This window comes from Ammospiza nelsoni, chromosome 6 (assembly GCF_027579445.1).
Source record: "Ammospiza nelsoni isolate bAmmNel1 chromosome 6, bAmmNel1.pri, whole genome shotgun sequence".
Lineage (NCBI taxonomy): Eukaryota > Metazoa > Chordata > Aves > Passeriformes > Passerellidae > Ammospiza > Ammospiza nelsoni.
The window spans coordinates 44,696,763-44,715,666 of record NC_080638.1 but is presented as its reverse complement, the minus strand read 5'-3'; the positions used below and the strand labels follow the sequence as shown (position 1 = coordinate 44,715,666).

Here is an 18,904-nt window from a genome sequence, read left to right as displayed (position 1 = left end):
TCTAATTTTTCCTCAGCAACACATTTACTAATTCTTCCTTGGCATTGCTTATAACCAGATATTAATAGATCCTGTGAGAACCCAAGAGTCAATGATTTAAAACAGGCAAAGACGGAGGACATAGGAAAGGTGACTTTTACAGAGGCTTGCCAGCTATCAGTTTTGACCCAGCATTAACCTGTTTCCTTCTCCATTCCCTCTTGTGCCTGGAGCAAGGAGCAAGCTGCTGCTTTATAGGCAATTTTCTGCCTAAATAACTTGAGGTGAGGAAATATAAAACCAAGAGGTCACCAATAGATACCAGTGTCAGCTACAGAAAGATTCCCAGCCATAAATTTTAGGACACACTGCACATACACACACTCAGTGCTCGTTTCACCTTATGGTTGAAAAAGGGGAACTTCATTAATTAATACAGGGACTGGATCCTCAGTGAATCCTCCCTCCATTCTTTCCCACTCAGGTCCCTGCTGCCAGCACTTAGAATATATATATAATACCCAAGCTGTAATGCTCAGTACTCAATCTGGCCCTGCTCAGGAATGCAACCGTCAAGATACTTTGGAGCTTCTAAATATTTCAAGATCAAATATGTCAATATTAAAAGTCACTCTACTTCTGCTGACTCAATTTTGACCATTCAAGCTGCTGTTTTCATCTCTTCTCACTAGGAATAAAGGCTTCCAGCAAATGGTCAGCTAAGATCAGCTCTTGTATACATGATATAAAATCATCTGTCCTGTGGTTGTATTAAGTCTACAGAGCTAGCAGGGGAATCACTGAACTATTATTTCACTGTTTTACTACAAGAAAGATGATGTACTAAGCTGCTGTTGGGACCTAACTCTACTTATGTCAAGATTTAAACTGGGGAAAATAAAAACATCAAAAACTATGAAAAGTATCAACAAAATATTTTGTTCTGATGATGTGCTACCATGATTTTCAACATTTCTAAGTGAGAATACAAAACTGGACAGTAGGGTATAAACAATTTCACTATCTGTTTAATAAAAACGTGTTTCAACACTGTTGAATAAAAATTTAATGATGTGTTTTCAACAGGAGACAGTTTAGGGTAGGAAGTTATCTATTACAGCTTTGATAGTTGGCAACATTATTTGGCATGCTGTATGTTTCCATGCATGACTTTTTATGTGGTTATTAACTAATAACTGTTCACAAACAGGGTAGGGCATTGGCATTACATCACTAACTGCTGGTTTGCCTATATTTAAACTTGTCAGGAAAGTAGCAATGAAAGAAGTGTGGCCTTTTCCTAGTGGCTTTCATACACACAGGAGTTATTTCTGTCTTGGCAGACAGCATTCATTTGCTAGCATAAAGGTTTCTCTAGGCCTCCTTAAAATTATTCAGGAGCAAAACTCTTTGCTAATCACCTTATAAATAAGCAAGAGATCTTTCTAAAAGACACTGGGAAAGGTTCCAACTCCCACCAAGCTGGGAATATAGGACTCCCTATTAAACAGCAGAAATCACAGTCATGGAATGGATTGGAAGGGATCTCTGGCAATCACCTATTCACACCTGCCAAGGCAGGGTCACCTAGAACAGGTTATACAGCAACTGTTCCAGCTGCATTCTGCACATCTTCAGACAGGAAGACTCCACAAGCTCCCTGAGCAACCTGTGCCAGTGCTCTGCCACCCTGAACATAAATAGGCCCTTGTTCATGTTGATGTGTTTGCCAGTTATATCACAAGGGAAGATTTCCCTTTCATTTGCATTATTTTCACTACTCTGGAAAATTAAGCTTTGAAGTGAAAGCTAAAAGTTGGAGGCCTGTTTTTTGAAAGGAGAAAGACTATTCCACCAACTCCATCCCAAAGGCTAGTCAGCAGAGATAAATCAAAGAGATCCCTTCCATGAAACAGGTCTCTAGATGCAGCTGGACCATAGCCATCTCATGAAGGGATTCCAGCACTGTCCCTCAGCTCCTGGACTTCACTGTACAGGTGGCAAAAATTTAGCTGAAAGGAGGAAGTAGAAAGAGAGAATTCGGAGCTAAAGACAAATTGCCATTGGAAAAAAATGCCAGTGAAATTGCACTACTCAGGTGTATTGGTGCAGACTGGATTATTTCAAACTCTGAACAAGGCAAGACTGGGCTGCAGAAGCTATGGGCACAATCCCCAGCCTACAGACTGGCCATTGTGCCCCCCAGCACATGGCCCACATAAGACTGCTGTGCAGGTACACTGCTGTAGCTGTGTGTAAATTACACACTACTTATGTCACCCCTGCATTTGGCTTGTTGCTTTTTCCTTTTAATACAAGTTGGCTTCTACATATGGCAATTAAAACTAACCTGGCAAGTGGGAAAACACCTGTATAAACCTCTCATTATTCTGGCATTCCACATTAATTGTGACACATTTTAAGAATTCAGTTTTGCCTGAGGTGGACAAGTTTTGTGACATTTTACAGCCAATGAACTTCCACCAGAGGAGCTGACACTTTCTCTGATCCCACAGTTTTAACATCACCAAATCCTGATTAGCTTTGTGGATTAATCAGGTTTCAGGCCTAACAGCCAAGATGGATTTTGCCTAAAGCTCTATTCACAGTTGACTGGGCAATACCTGTTACAATTTACAGGCACTGGCAGATCTGCTTCAGATAACTCCTTGGAATTAATTACCTGTCTTGCTTCACAGATGCCACATGTAATATATTCCAAAACACTAAATTACATAGAATTTACTGATGGCTTGAGTTTTTTTATTCAAACTCAAAACTGATCACATTCATCAAGAGGGCCACAGGCCTGGAACCAGTTTCCAAAGAACTGCAGCTTTCTTATCATGCAAAGGTAGTGACTTCACTCTGCTTTCCTGAGAGAACAAAGCAATTTTGATTTGGAACATGTTTTGCTTGGGCAATCTGAGACTGCTTAATCCTGAAACTACAAAATACACATCAACTGACCATTTGCCTGAGTTTTGAAGAGAAACTTAGCTTCACAAATCCTGCTATCAAGGCAAATTCCTTTTAATTTAAAACAATCTGTTCTATGTACAGGATGCAGTTATAAGGACTGAGAAATACAAAGTTCTTCTACAACCCTTATTCTGTTCTCCCTGAGGTCAGTAATATTTTGGGCTGGCAGAAGGCACCATGCTGACAGAAAGGAACAAGATACCACAAAGAGGGCTTACCTGTGTTGATACCACAAGGGTTACTACATGGAGGTATTGGAGACCAGACTGGATGGGGGCTCTGGGTAACCTGGTCAAGAGTAAAGTACTCTGCCTGTAGAAAACCAGATTATCTTTAAGGTCACATCCAACCCAATCCATTTTATTAAAAATTTTGTGCTGCTTACTCCTTTGAGCCTTGAGAGCCCTACATAACCTTCCCAGACCAGTCATCTCCACATTAAGAATAAGGAGGGAAGTAAGTGATTCTGTGACTACCAAGAAGGGAAAAACCTCTAGTCTCACTAGTGTGATCCTAAAATATCAGCTATTGATGAACAAAAGACATTAAAAAAAAAATCCCTGTTAGAGAACAAAGGGAAGAGCAAGGGACAGAAAATTGCAAGGTACACAGTTTCATTCTTTAGTAGCCAAAATGATGCAAGAGCCACGTGCAAGCATATTATTAACCTCACTACAGTGAAAATAAAAATATTAAAACAACGTTATTTGTTATTTGTGGTTTGACAGTTTCTTCTATCTGTTGGAATGAAGCACCATGGGAAATTTGTAAAACTAGAAGTTCAAACATGACTCCCCAGAAGAAATTTAGCAATGCCAACACCCCAATAACCTTGGAATGTTCAAGTATGCAGCTGAGCAAGGTCCTGCTACTTTAGTAACAGGTCTTGAAGCCTAGTATTTTCAGTAATATCAACTTCTGTCTTTTTGCTCTCCTATTTTACCTATTTTCCTTTATTAGTTTTCCTTATTTTTTAATCTCTTTTTAAATAAGGTTGGCCAATTATGGATTCCTGTGGAAAAATGGACATGTCAAAGTCTTCTTTCCGAGGACAGGTTTCTCATCCAAGTAGTGCAGGAGATGACTTCACCGCAGTTACATTAGATGTCTGGAAACAAGATGAGAAATAAAAACCTCAAATGTTTCATAATTTTTTTTGCTCTCAAGTGTTTATTTCCTGTAAGAGAATCTAAATCCTCTTCTTAAATTCTCAAAGCAGCTAGTAATGGCTTGGGGTTTGACTTGGTCCAAAAATTCAATCAAGTTTTATGTAACAGAGACAATAAACAAACTTCTGTAACCTACTCTAAATTCACTGGCATATTTTAATCCAAATTCTATTGTGGGCATTTTTAACAATATAAGCTGTAAATCTGAATTCAAATCCATTTTTCCCCCTATTGCTCAGACCCAGTTTTTCAGTGGAGCCTGCTACAGAAATAAGAGTATTTACAAAAAACTCTAGATTTGGATGCTTTTTAGTCAGCTGTTTTTCAAAATCATCTGTTTAAGAATACAAACATCATACTTTGAAATTTTTGGAAGGCATTAGTGAGTGTCATCACCTTCTCCCTTTGAACAGTTGAATATTCACCTTTGCATCACCCTGTCCATAGGGAACTTTTTTTTATTTCATCAACTTCAACTGATCCTGTGTTGCATGCAGGCCTGTGTGAGACTGAAGGACAGAGGGAAAGCCTAGGCAAAGTGAAGGAAAAAGGCAGCATCATTACAATTCCCAACAAATCCTGGACAAAAATCCTAAGAAGGATGCAATAGCATTGTGTGCTGACCCTAGCCAGCAACCAAACACCCATCCTTCCTTGGCTCACTCAACTTTCCTGTGAGACATTTTTTAAAAAAAATCAAAGGAAGGAAAACAGTTTATAGATAGACATATTGACAATTTAATAAGAAAACCAAGTGCTGTGTAAGTAAAGCAAAAAGAAGGTATTCACACCTTGCTGTTGGCAAGCAGGCAGATGTTGAGCCACTTTCTGGGAAACAGCGCATCTCCACATGTAGCAGTTGCTTGGAAAGAAAAATGCCACTTTTCCCTGAACTTTTACTGTTGAGCACATCATACAATATGGAGTATCCCTTTGGTTAATTCAGGTCACTGTCCCAACTTTGTCCCCACCCAATCCCCACTGCTAGACTATTCACAGGGGGAAGCCCTCACGCTGTGCCAGCAACACGCAGCAGCAGTCAAAACACCAGTGTTACCAACAAAGCACAAGCTCCTTGTGAGCTGCTATGAAGCCAAGTACATAACTTCATCCCAGCCAGGACCAGTACAAATACACACACCACGGAGAGGTATAAACCCAGCCTAGGGTACTCCACCCTAAAAAGAGTTGGGATTTCTTGTTTTCAAGGAGTGCACCTCATGCATTTAACTCCACCTTTCCACAGCTTAATATAACAAAAATGCAGAAGGACAGAACGTTGGGTTTGAGTACTTATCTGCCAAGTAAGTACTACAAAAAATGTTTAGTGTGATTTCACTAAATTAGAAGAAAGAAGTAAAAGCAGGACAACCTCTCATTCTTGCAGATTACTCTTAGATTTTAACACTTCCACTTTAACTCTCACTTTAATATCACTTCTCATTCAACCCAACTCCTTACAATCCCAAGAGCTCAAGCAAGTTAAAGTTGGTTCACCCATGCTCAGCACTATCTTTTTTCCTTTAATTTTCAGCCTTTGATGTAAATGCTCTCCATAAGTGGTTCTGCTGCCAGTCTCATGCATGATTGCATTAATTAAAATGCTAGAAGGGTTGATTTAAGAGTCTCATCATCAGGCTTGGCATAATTAGACTCCCAGACCCGGTGTCAAATGCTCCCAGGGCTGCCCCAACCTTTCATCCTTCTAAGGCAGCTGCAGGCAGTACTATACAGCAGGCTTTGCAGCAAGAACCATTTCTGAAAAAAAAAAAAAAAAGCTTTAATAGAAAGAAGACAAAGCCTTTCTTGAAACATAAAAAAATCTCCCTGGCGCTTTTTCACAGAGTCCAGATTCCTGTTTATAACCACAGCCAAAGCAGCCCTAACATCTGTGCCAGAAGTAGCCTTTTTTTTAGTAATGCCAAGTATATGAAGTTGAAAACTGCCTGGTGATCCCCTCTGGAGCAGACCGTGATATGTAAATACATCACTATTTATATCCTATATAGGGCCAGTTTCAAACTAAAATGAGAAAATTAAATGGGAAAAAGAGGTCAGTGCACTTAGATATTCTCCAGCACTTGCCAGCATCAATTAAGCACAAAAGATCAAAGCATCAGAACAAGACTGTTTTCAAGGTGCCTCAGATCCTACTACACTGAGTTGACAACTGGGTCTGTACCACAAAGACTTGGCAGACAGAGCCAGAAGTGAGCTGCTGCAGTCAGTGATATGGGTCTCTTAATTACTGCATTTTCTCGCTGTTCTTAGAGATTAGGTTCTAGCTTTTCCTGAACTATAAGTGCTGTTTTACATGCACTGCTTTTACAAATTAGAGAACACTGGGGAATCATCCTAATTGTTAAAAACTCTCACCTGTTGTATAAAGGTAATATTACTACAAACAAGCAGCTAAAATGCTCGTTTCTGGAAGACCAACTTAAGGAGGACATACACATTACTAAAATCTCACAGCTGGGGCCTTGTAGGGAGAACTTACACAGATGTAGTCAGTTTAAACAAGGCACATGGTAGTTTAAGTAAGCAGTTAGCATAAATGATGCATTTTCACCACAGCTGAGGTGCCAGCCTTCAAGCTTTTCTGCACTCCCTATTTCTGTAAGCGTTGTTGTACTGCCATCTGGTGGGAAACACTCATAGGAATAAGGATTGTCATGAAGGTATATAACCAGAGGCACTGCAGTGAGTGAGAGTAAGGGAATTCTGAATTCCCTATTCCAATGGGAATATTGGAATATCAGTTGTAGTTTAGGATCCAGTTCCAAAGTAACATGCAGATACATGGAAAACTGCTATATAGCTTCTACACAGTAAATAAACAAGACCAAGAGACTTGGGCTGAGCATCAGTGAGACAGATGCCACAGACACCAAAGACTGTGACCAGACCGCAAATCAAGCCACATGAATAGATACTGACATTGCAATATGAATTATCTGAAGGCCCACATGAACAGAAACATTTTCTAGGGGAAGGAAATTTACATTCAGCAAGTAAGTCCCTAACTGGGAACTATTATGAAAATTACTCCAAAGTGCACTGTGCTCAAAGGGCACACATAGCTCTATGGATGCATCCCTTCTTTGAGTTGGTCTAGTTTTACAGTCAAATGCACTTAACTAAAGGGCAAACTATGGCCTGTTTTAGCCAATTAAACAAATTAGTGCCTTACCTTGTGCCACTGGTTTTAATCAACTTGGGAATGCAGTGCCAATTCTAACTTAGAACCTGTAAAAGGTTCTATTTACCCCATATTTCCTTGGTGGGGCTGGTCAAGTAGGGTCCAGAAAGGACCATCTGCCCCTTTTTAGAAGAGTCAAAGGTAAACTGGAAGTGCTGCTGAGTTCTTTCCTCTGCAGTGTCCAGCCCTAATAGAGATGGTGCAAACAGCTCTGTCTGGCTCTGAAGAGGAAGCAGAAGGGATATTTCAGGGTAGATAAAGGTGTCCTCTCACTTCAGAGACAGCCCATTTTGAAAGATGACAAGAAGGTCTTTTGAGGTGGTTTTAAGACAAAATGTATCCCATCAGTTGCCTTTAGCCACTGAGTTTCAAGCCAGGACTTGAGATAATGGCATGGAAATGTGACTGATCTATCCATTAATACAGCATGTCACCACCAAATGGTATTAGTATTTATGTTTTATGAGGCTAAATGTGTTTTGTATGTTTCTGAGTGTGCTTCCATTAACTCTCAGGCACAAAGGAACATACTTGCATTTAGCAGCAGACTGTAGACAGTGTGCAAAAGCAGAAACTGGGAGAAGTGCAGCTGAGGGCTGCCATTCTCAGCAACAGGCACTAACTCCACAGCAAATCCCTGCCTACATCCCAGGATAGCATGGTAGACTTTAAGAGGTCAGTGCTTCCATAAATACAAATTTGCTATTGCAAAAGGGCACAATTCATCTCACACATAGCAAGTTGCCAATAGCAATCAAAGCATTCTTCCTCTCTGGGTCACATCAAAGTTGACATCCGGTATCTCAGGATCTACTGCCATGGCAATAACCAGGTTCTCTGGGCAGGATATTGTTATCTTATTGCAAAAGTTCCATACCTTCTTGGTGATTTCTTATGGGAACCTCCTCACAGCACTGACTCCTTCTCAGCACAGCCAACAAACTCCAGGTCCCTTCTCACCCAGCTAACCCACCCTTTTTTAGCACTCATCCTTATTGGGCACACCTGTAGCCTATTAGGGCAGGCCTGTTCCTAATCTGAGGTGATTAGTACAGCTGCAACTCCTGAGAGGTGAGATTACCTTCTGCATTATTCTCTTACATTCTATCCTCCCACAGGTTCTGGGCAGTGCTTGACCACAGATTTCAAAGAGCAAGGGACTGATTCACTCTTCATCACCCTGCTCTGAGTACAAGAACACAGTGAGTTACTGTGAGGTCTTATCCTGAATAATTTTTTATGAGTCTAGGAAATTAACAAGTAACAGACCAGGGGGTGTGCATCTCTATTGCTATTTGGAGGAAAAAGGGATGACCTTCTCAGGCTCAGTACTTTAGATAATACAAAGAAAATTATACAGAAAACCAAGAATATGGCACAGATTTTGAATAACATCCTTGCTTTGATAGAGTACAAAGCACTTAAAATAGAAGGGCCCAACCTAATTGGCTAATTTATATTAAATGAGTCAGTAAACTAATATACATAGTCAGGACTTTTCCCCATCATTATTTGTTCCATTAATTGTGTCCGTTTAGAGTCAAAGCTAATTCAGCATGAGTTTGGTTCCAGGTACCTCAGAGATAAAATCTTTTCTTTGTTTTCCTCCCAAAAATGTGATTCTGTAGTCACTGAAATCCACAGACTCTCCCAGAAGGGCATCTTTTCATTTAACAGAAGAGATTGCTGACAGGCAAAAATTCACACTACAGTAGGTAAGGGAAATGGGGAATTTTCAGAAAATGGCAATTAACTCTTCAGGAACATCACACAGTCTGTCTGCTTGACCAGATAACATTAGATAAGCTGAGAAAAAAGGCCAGTAAGAACTGCTTGAGTAAGAGGGAGGTGTAGAAACAGACCAGTGATGACAAGATAACCATGCTGTTATCATTAGTATCTTCTGCTCCTTGCCTGTGTCTTTAACTAGAAGCAGCTAAAATGCCTACATCTAGAACGGTAAAACTGAGCAAATGTCACATCAACAGACACTTCAGGAGGAAGCATAAAGGCACAGAAAGGAAAAATGGAAGCAGATGCACCACTGGAACAGAAAAGACCAAAATATGATTAAATGGTACTTCAGAAACTACAGGGAGACAGACAAAAGAATAAGTTTACTGAAGTCAAACATGTATCTCCTCCTGTGGGATACTGCTGATACCAAAAGAGGGAAAAAAAATTAGTAAACTTACTTTTTGTGGTAACCATATTTGCTCCATTATAGCTTATATAAAAAAGTTCCTCACAGAAGGGGTAGGCAGATGAATCAACAGATAACTTTACCCTTCAGTTCCACTGGGGATGTGATGGATGTTTAAGTATTTCCAGTCCCAGCGCCAGAAAAACACAAGGAATTCTCTTGCCTCTTAACTGCAAATGTTTGGGAAGTTTGAAAAGGGTGGACACCATGACTTAATGGGAATGAATTCGTGACAATGGAACAAACCCCAAAACAGCAGTGATAGTCCATTGCTTGGGAACTTTAGAGATTTGGAAGCAAAAACTGGCCAGATTAAAAACGCCCGGTGTTAACCAAGATCCAGACCTTGTATTACTATTCAGACTTGTACCAAATCAGCCCGCTCTTGAATTTTTCAGCAAGGTTCTATGTTTAACAACTTAAATAAAATAAACTTAAAGTTTGTGTTTAGAGAGCAGACAATCCAAAATCCAGATCTGGATCTAAACAGAAATAATCTTGGAAATATCACCTCTTCTTCCAAGAATTTCCAACTGAATAGAATTCACAGAACCACAATCACAGAATGGGTAAAGTTGGAAAAGACCACAGTTGGGTCATCTGGTCCAACCTCCCTGCTCAAGCAGGGTCATCCTAGAGCGCATTGCACAGGATTGCATCCAGACAGGTCTTGGATATCTCCAGTGTGGGAGACTCCACAGCCAAATCTGTTCCAGTGCTCAGTCACCTGCAGAGTAAAATTTCTCATCAGGTTCAGGTGGAACTTCCCATGCATCAGGTTCTGCCTGTTGCCTCTTATCCTATTGCTGGGCACCACTGAGCAGAGTCTGGATCCTTCTTCTTGGCACCATCCTGACAAATACCAACAGACATTGACAAGGTCCCCTCTCAGTTGTCTCTTCTCAAGGCTGAACAGGTCCAGCTCCTTGAGTCTTTCCTCATGAGAGAGATGCTCCAGTCCCCTAATCATCTTTGTTGCTCTCCACTGGACCTGTGTCAGCAGCTCCAAGTCTCTTGGCCTGAGGAGCCAGAGCTGGACACAGCACTCCAGCTGTGGCCTCACCAGGGCTGAGCAGAGGGGCAGGATCACCTGCCCTGACCTGCTGGCAATGCTCTTCCTGATGCACCCAGGACACCACTGCCTTCCTGGCCACAAGGAAGGGCACACTGCTGGCTCAGGGATAACTTGTCCACCAGGACCCCCAACCCTTCTCTGCAGAGCTTCTTTCCAGCAGGTCAGCCCCCAGCCAGTAAATGAAAGCTGCTTCCGCCTCCGCAGCAAAATGAATGAACTAACACACGGACAAACCTCCAGGTTCTCAGGACTTGGGTGCCCCTGTCCCTAAACAATTTGCAGTCTCTGGTGTTGGTGATCCTTTGAGCAGGGCACTCCCCCTTAGACACCTGGACAGGCTTCAGACTCCACGATCCTTCAGTCGGGGACCAAAGGTAATAACCAGGTAAAGCCTTGTGTTCCTCACTTTTAATACAGGAATGTATGCTAGTGATAAAAAGCACTGGAAAATGAACCATAATTCCACTGTGAAATTAACTGGGCATTTACAACCAAGTTGAAACAATTTCCAGCTATTTTATGCTACTCATTTAACTTCAAATATTTCAACTTTAAGATTTGTTATAAAGAGAAGGTACTAAAGGCAAGGAATCACGAAGTCAAGTTTCCTCCAGTTTTCCACCCATCAGATGGTTATTATCCTTAAAAATGCATACAAAGCAGAAAGCACTTCTCTTCCCACCACTTGATCCAGTATGCATCTTCTGGACATTATAAGCTGTCCCCTATCAAAAACCTATTATGTTTGTGCATACCAGCTTTCTCTCCCACCCACCTGGGCATGAGCAGTGCTTTTGAAATGGAACCAAATTAATTTCAGGGAGCTTTCTGTAGTAATATTTTATTCTTGTGTTGTCATGTCACAAATTCAGAGCTATTTCAGCAGTCTTTTAAACCTTCCTCTGCAAAAATTCAGTTACTTCAAATGAAAGGAAGGTATAAACAACAGGTACTGTATTTCTTTCTTGCTCCTTGTTACACAGACTTCATTTGGGAATAACAGCCTTGTTGCACATGGCAAGCAAGATGAATAAATAAGGATTCAGAGCAGTGTAATATTAGAAGCAAGCCTCACAATATAAAAAGCGTCATCAGTTAGTGTCAAACTACATTGGTATGGGCCAGTGGCTGCACAGCTGCATTCTCCCATCATGAGTCTGTTGCAAAAGAGCATCTGATAGTGTGGCTGTATCATGTCACAAGAACCTGCTAGGTGACCATGCCAGAAGAATACAACTGATGCTGTCACACAACACTGTGATACCATAAAGGGACACTCCTGAGCCATTGTTGCACATTTCTGTCATAAAGGCAAATCATCTCTGGGCTGCAGCATATCATTAACATCTGATATGTATCCAGATACTGCAGTGTATGGGGAGAAATGCCAAAAGCAAACAGATTTCATATCATCTGATTTTGGGTGCCTAAATTAGAAAGCTAATCACCTCAGATCATCCAGAGACAAAAATACAAGCATTCAAAATACAATTTATAGCTACAGTTCAAGCAATATTGTCCTTAGCTGCCTCCTGAAAGAACCCACTGCTACCACTGGGGGAAAACAGTCTAAGATAAATACCCACATTTAGATGTCCAGTGTTTAACACAGACTAACTTGATTTAAATAACTGTTTGTAAGATTATAATGCACAGGAGGCCCCACCAAACTCAAACAGAAATAGCGATATCTGTAAGTTAACATAAATCCATTTTTATCAGTAGAGCTCACTAGTTCCAGACTGTCAAAAAACCACAACACAACTAGTTTGCTGCTGTATTCCCTTCCTGTTACAAACAGGCAGGCAGTATCACAATAAAGTATACTCAATCAGTAATTAAAAGCTTTTACACACGAATGTCACAGCATATATCACAGTTGAGACAGCCACAACACAATTTCAGAAAGCTTCAACCCATACACAGTAACATCATACCACATCAGAGGGCTTCGAGCATCTGCCCATACAGAGTAACATCACTTCAGAAGGCTGCAAGCATCTGCCATTTCTTGTTCTTCAGCCCAACCTTTTACCCCTCATGCTGATGCACGGCACCTGTGTGCCTCTGTTCCCTTTGTGGTTGGTCAGTGCCCCTGGGCCCTCCATGGCTCATTGCTGTCAGTGCTGCTCCCCTGCTGCTCACAGCTGTGCCCACTGGGGATGAGGCTCAGCCCAGCCCCATCCCAATCACCACAAACTGTGTGCCCACACATAAATGCAAGAAAAAAGCCTCCGAGATAATTCAGTGATACATTTGTTGGTATAATTTTTCCTTCATTTCTTTCAAAATGCATTTTAACAGGATAGACGTGCACCTCACTGACCTCACTGAATGCCCAACTACATTACCACCATTTTAGTCCTGCTGTTAAATGGAACTGCATTGTTTATACATGTCTAAAAAGCTTATCAAACCAAGTTTTCAAAGCAAATAGAATAATCTCTTTGCAGTATTCTTGAAATACACTGCGGTCCTCTTTCCTTTGAGCTGCAATTCAGAATTATGAAGATCTCACATAAGGCTATATGAAAAAGATCAACAGCAGGCAAGCCAAGCTAAGTGCTTCCTCAGCTCTGCCAAGAATTAAACAGAGCTCCATCAGCAGGAGGGCTTTCTTTGGTAACAAAATCTGTCTCAGCCTGTATGTAAAAGGTTTCCTAAGGCTGAAAATTAAAGCTTAAAACCACAAGAAAAGCCTCAAGACAAGGAGAGCTCCTATAGAAAAAATGCTGTATAGAATTTCCAAAAATAAATAGGTAACAATTATTTCTAGTAACAACAGTAATAGCAACAATAGTCCCTCTTTTTAATTATTCTCCTTCCCTAGAGATCTCAGCATGCTTTTTAATTTATATAAGCAGCAGTGTGCAGTTCACTTAATATTGAAATCCAGCCATCTCTGAGCACAACTGAAAAAGACAGCATGAATAACATTTCATTATGTAAGAAAAAAAAATTTGCTATGTTAATTTGAAATCACAAGGGAAGTTTCACAAGACATTTGGAGAAAGCACCAGACCTACAAACCACTCCCTGGAAAAGTGCCATTGAATATGTAACAAACTGAAATGGTCAAGACTTCTTGCACGTCAAAAGGAGAAATTAGACTGCACCTCATCCCCTAACCCCTGCCAGCACTGCTCTCAAACAAGCTGGGGAGGCAGTTCTTCAGTGATTGAAAGGGAGAAGCCCAAACACTGTATGGGAGTGCTCTTAATAGCAGCTCTTAAAAAGGTTTGAAAAATGCACAGGCAGTACTTGCCCTGGAAATGGATTTATTGGGAGCATGAAGCTGCCTGCTAGTTCTGTTCCACACTGCATGTATTCAAGCATGGGCTGACATATGGACCATACATCTGACTGATAATGTCATTCTAGTCTGATTTCTCTTAGCACAGTATTAAAGACAAAGGTGCAGTATGATGAATGAAACTGTAGCAGTACAACAGATTTCTGAAGAAAATTAGACTGATTTGACAAGACTGTGCAACTCAAAGATAAGTATCTTTCCTATAGCAATTCTGCTTATTAATTAGCAGCAGTAAAGAAGGAGATTGAGCGTTTCACTTCCTTCCCTTTTTATTAATATGCACAGTAAGTGAAAGTTTCTGTCATACAAAGCAAGATGGAATACTGTTAGTCCTATCCCAAAGGAACACATGGACCTCTTGTAATGTAGCACATACAAACACTCCTAAATCCTTCTGCTCAGCTTTTCCACCACCCATCACTCACTCTCATCGCTGAAAGCCACCAAGCATGTGGTATTTCTCAAGTACAGATCAAATGTTACACTTGGAAAGTATCATAATATAAATAAAAAATTATAACTGGAGGTAAACAGAATTAAAACAGAAATTTAATCCTGTTTTCTTTGAAAATTATCCTTGTATTCTCACCAGACCAGAAACACTAGACTGGAAATTCTACATAAGCTGTCTCTTTGAAACTCCTGTCATCTTGGATGCAACTAGATTTTACAGCTAAAGAACCCCCACCCCAAACAGATTAAAAAAAAATAAACAAACACATCAGAAACATAGTTGGGCTCATTTCATATTGTGGTACTATGGCCAAAAAAAAGGGCATCAGTCCCAGAGCTGATAATCTAGTAATACCCCACCATGATTAAAACATGCTTCATTTACTTTAATATAAAATAGCTAAAGCTAGAAAGACAGAATTGTCTTTTCCTTTTAACCAGCTGTGATGGCTCAACTGGCCTCTGATTACATGAGGCTTACAAGTCATCTGAACACATTTGTATGCAACTATTTAATAACACTACAGTGATTAGGTGTCTAAAGTTATCTTAGCCAATTCAGTGAACATCTAATGCAAAGTGAGCGAAATTTACAGTGGAAGTGCAAAAGCTCCGATTATGGCAAGAGTATTACAGCCATTTCTTTTAGTCATAATCTTCTGTCAAATTGATGCCCATAGATATTACAGAATTGTCTAACAATGAAAAGAGGCCATACTGTCGCATTCTCAGAAGTCTTCCCAGCACAAGGAATGGATCACGGAGACTTAAACTGCTCATTAATGCTCATGAAGTGTCATCTTAAAAGGTGAAGCCCTGATATTGCACTGGAAGGAAGTTTTGCTGCAGAAAAGACACCAATTAGCACATTTTATTAACTTCAGAAACTTGGCAAGGAACAAAAGCCACAGCTGTTAGTAGCTTGAGAAGATCATGCTGAACATGAAGCATCTTCACTAGTAGGGTAATGTAGCATTAGAAGACATAATCCAGAAAGATGATGGAATCTCCAAGCTACTTTCAGACAAAACCACAGCTGATCTGATCTATCAATAACAGTCCTACTTTCAGAGTGGTGTTGGGTGAGAATATGCTCTGAGATCCCATCCAAACAACTTTTCCAAGATTCTGTGATCTTGTGAGCAGACGCAGACCAAGCCAAAAATTTACTGCAGCAGGAAATGGTTGCAGGAGCCCCTAGTACAGCAGTAAGGCCATACACACCTGGGCAACTCTCAGGTAAAAGCTCACAGGAGATCTTGTGCAGATGCTTTTGTCAGCAACTGCAGGTTTTTTTCAAGACACTGATTTTGGCACTGCCTTCCATCTATCAGAAAATATTTCAGCTGAATGACAGAAGTACAGCAGCCACATCCTCATCTTTTCCCTGAGACACACTGTTTTGCCTATCAGACATGCCTTTGCTGAAACATGAAGATGTTCCACATGTTCAAGTTAGAAGGGAAGTCTGGCACACCAGGTTCCCTTCAGAACAGCTGGGGCTGGCATGTAGCTGGTTATAAATGCACAAAGAACCTTAGCATAGCAATGGGAGTTCAGTAGAGGAAAAATGCTCTCTTTTGCTGTAACAGTCTTCATGGTTTAACTCTGAAAAAAATTCTTTGCTTCAAAAGCCTTTCATGCATATGAATGTGATTTTCAGCTTGTCTCTCAATTTCACTGTTACAAAGACTTGTTAGGAAAAAATAGTAACTGGAAGGACTCGAGGGTAAATGAAATATAAAAACTGACAACCCTTTCTTGTGTCTAGTTACACCCTTCACCCTCACTGGTACAAAACATCATTTTTCACATCACTTAAAAATTGTGTGCATTGGACACTTCTGTAGATGCCAGTAAATGTACTTGCATCTCAAACTTTTTTGTAGTCACTGGTATGATTTGCTCTCCAGGGTAAGCATAGTTTTAATGAGGTGGTGCACTCCTCAAGACAAATAATATTTTTTTTCCTTTTATTTAAGTTTTGGCTGCAAGACCTTACAAAGAATCTTGGGGAAAAAAAAATAAAAAAGCTATGGGTTGGCCTAGCCTTCGAGTGCAAAATTTTTGCTCAATTTTTTAACACCTGATATCCTTCTCATTTCAATAGTAGAAAAGAGAATTTATAATAAATACAGCTCTTGCTGTGACTGAAAAAGTGGAAAATCTTTAACTCAAGCTAGCTGTCAGATACTGTAAAAAGAGCACTCAGAAACTGATAAATCTCCAAAAGATTTATTCTGTAGTCCAAAATGGAGTGGGCTAAAATTCAGAGTTCTGAATTCTTATGATCTGCTACAAAATTGAAAAGAACTCCCATAGCCCATGCGAACCAACTTAAAAGAGAAGTTACTGAAATGACCAATACATCACCTGTGGCAATCATAGCGGGGTCTTGCTCCCAAATGAAGCATTTTATTCTTCCCCATAATGAAAAGTAATAGGTCAAACTAATAAGTAAGGTATAACTAACAGGCATGAAATATGTTCATGCTAAGACTGGAGCATCTGTTTGGAGTGTTTCATTCTCTAAGATTTCTTTTCTTCTTGGCCTTTTCTCCAGTTTGAGGTTTAGTGTTTTCCTCCTACCTCACTAATACTTCTCTCCTTGTTACTTTAGTTTCATCTTCCTCCCCCTAAATCATGGCTTTACATTTTACCCCACACTCTTCCTTAGACATATTTAGGATGTTCATTAGACAAAGTCTTGACAAACTCAGTCAAAGCAGCATGCCCAAGCAAACCATAGATTTCCACAGATTTTAATGCCTGCAGACTTTATCTAGCATGACTTCTTTCCATTTTAATACAGATTTCTATGAATTATATTTAATATGCTTTTTTTAAAAAGAAAATCTTAACATTTAAAACATCAGAAGTGAGGGCAAGTCCACCACATTCCCTAGTGCACTGCTTGAAACAACCTTCACTTAAATACTGCATCTTTTTTAAAGTAAACTCATCTATTTCATTGTGTTATTGCAATGAAGACTGAAAATTTTCCCTACTAGGATACCATGTTCTCATCTGGAGTTAATAGTATATTTTAAGTCAACTTTGAGACTCCAGAAACAGAAGAGAAATATACCTATGTATTCAAATCCATCTCCAGCTGAGGATCATTTTTGTGCCCTTCTCTGAAGTTCCACCAATGTTGCTATGTTGGTTTAGGATAGAAAGTTCTAAAATGAACATAAGAATGTAGCACTCTTACCAGTATTTCATGCAGAGGTAAAACTACATCGGTTTGTTTACCTGCTATTCCAATTTTCAGAAGAGTCCCAGTGCTCATAGCAGAAACATTTTGAACATCACTTCAGTAAAAACCTGTATCATGATAGGTACTCACTTTCATAATTACTGCTCTAAGTTACTCCCTTTTGGGAGTTTCTTCGAATAGGTATGGTCAGTATTTTCTACTCCTACACACACTCTGTTTTATTTATCTGTAAAGAATGCAATAGCTTTAATAATTTAGATTACACTGTAATAATGCACTATTATAATTACAGCATTATTGGCTATTAAATAATTTAAATAACATTTCAGAACACTGCTAAAATGCTGAATAATATAAAGCAAACAGGATTCCTGAGGTACCTTGTCAGAAAACAGACACCCTGTTTTCTCCCCAATAGCCACTTTTTAGATCAGCCATGAAGCCAGATTTTAATCCATCTAATATATAAACTCTTAGAGCCAAGTTTCACTGGTTTCCCCCATCAAGATGTTAGAGTGATAAGACAAATGCCTTTGAGAAATTCAAGAATACTACATTCATTATGCTGTCTTCATCAGCCAGATCTACGATCTTGTCAAGTGATGACAGTTTTGTTTGACAGAACACGTTTCCATAAAACCATCTTGACTGACAATAATATGCTCTTCGTCTCTAACCTTTTGTAGATGGCATCCAAACTGTTCTGTTCTGCTGCCAAGGCTTCTGTGAAAGTCGGTATTCTGTTGAGTGGTGGATAGCTCCTCATATTCTCCTAAGTATTTGTATTACCATGGCACTCCTGCATTGTGACAGAGCTTCTCCACTCTCCAACACTCTTTAATATTTACTTAACGGCTCAGAACACGAATGCTAGATTTATTTATCTAGTAGGATTTCAGAACTGCTGGTCATAACACACTTGCTTTTATCCAGTGCTCTCCATCTTGCACTTTGACTATAATGAATAAACGTATACTATCTATCATATGAGGGTTTCAAAACAGAACAGAAACAGCTGCTGAATATTTCTATCTCTTCTGCATCACTATTTATAATTTTATTTTCAGTTTAGCAACAGATAACTCGACCCAATTTACAGCTTTCAACTGGAGGCTGATTCATAATATATCTTATTCATAATATATTTTCATAATCTACCTTAAAATGCCACCTTACTATTGTTAGATTTTGGTATTCACTTTATCTCCCATGAGTTGCTTTAACATAGGGACAAAGTACACATCAAGTTAGACAAAAATGTCCTTATATCAGTTTTACACTGAAAGAACTGGGAAAAAAACCAGTACA

General features: G+C 39.8%; 1 long non-coding RNA gene across 1 annotated transcript; it reads right to left on the bottom strand.

Moving 5' to 3' along the window:
• Positions 1-5,497: 5,497 nt before the first annotated feature.
• Positions 5,498-8,278, bottom strand: LOC132074985 (uncharacterized). Its single transcript, XR_009418687.1, has 3 exons — positions 8,210-8,278; positions 7,324-7,553; positions 5,498-5,888 (listed from the first exon to the last, which is right to left on the bottom strand). It is a non-coding gene; the product is annotated as an uncharacterized LOC132074985 (long non-coding RNA).
• Between the last annotated feature and the right edge of the window lie 10,626 nt (positions 8,279-18,904).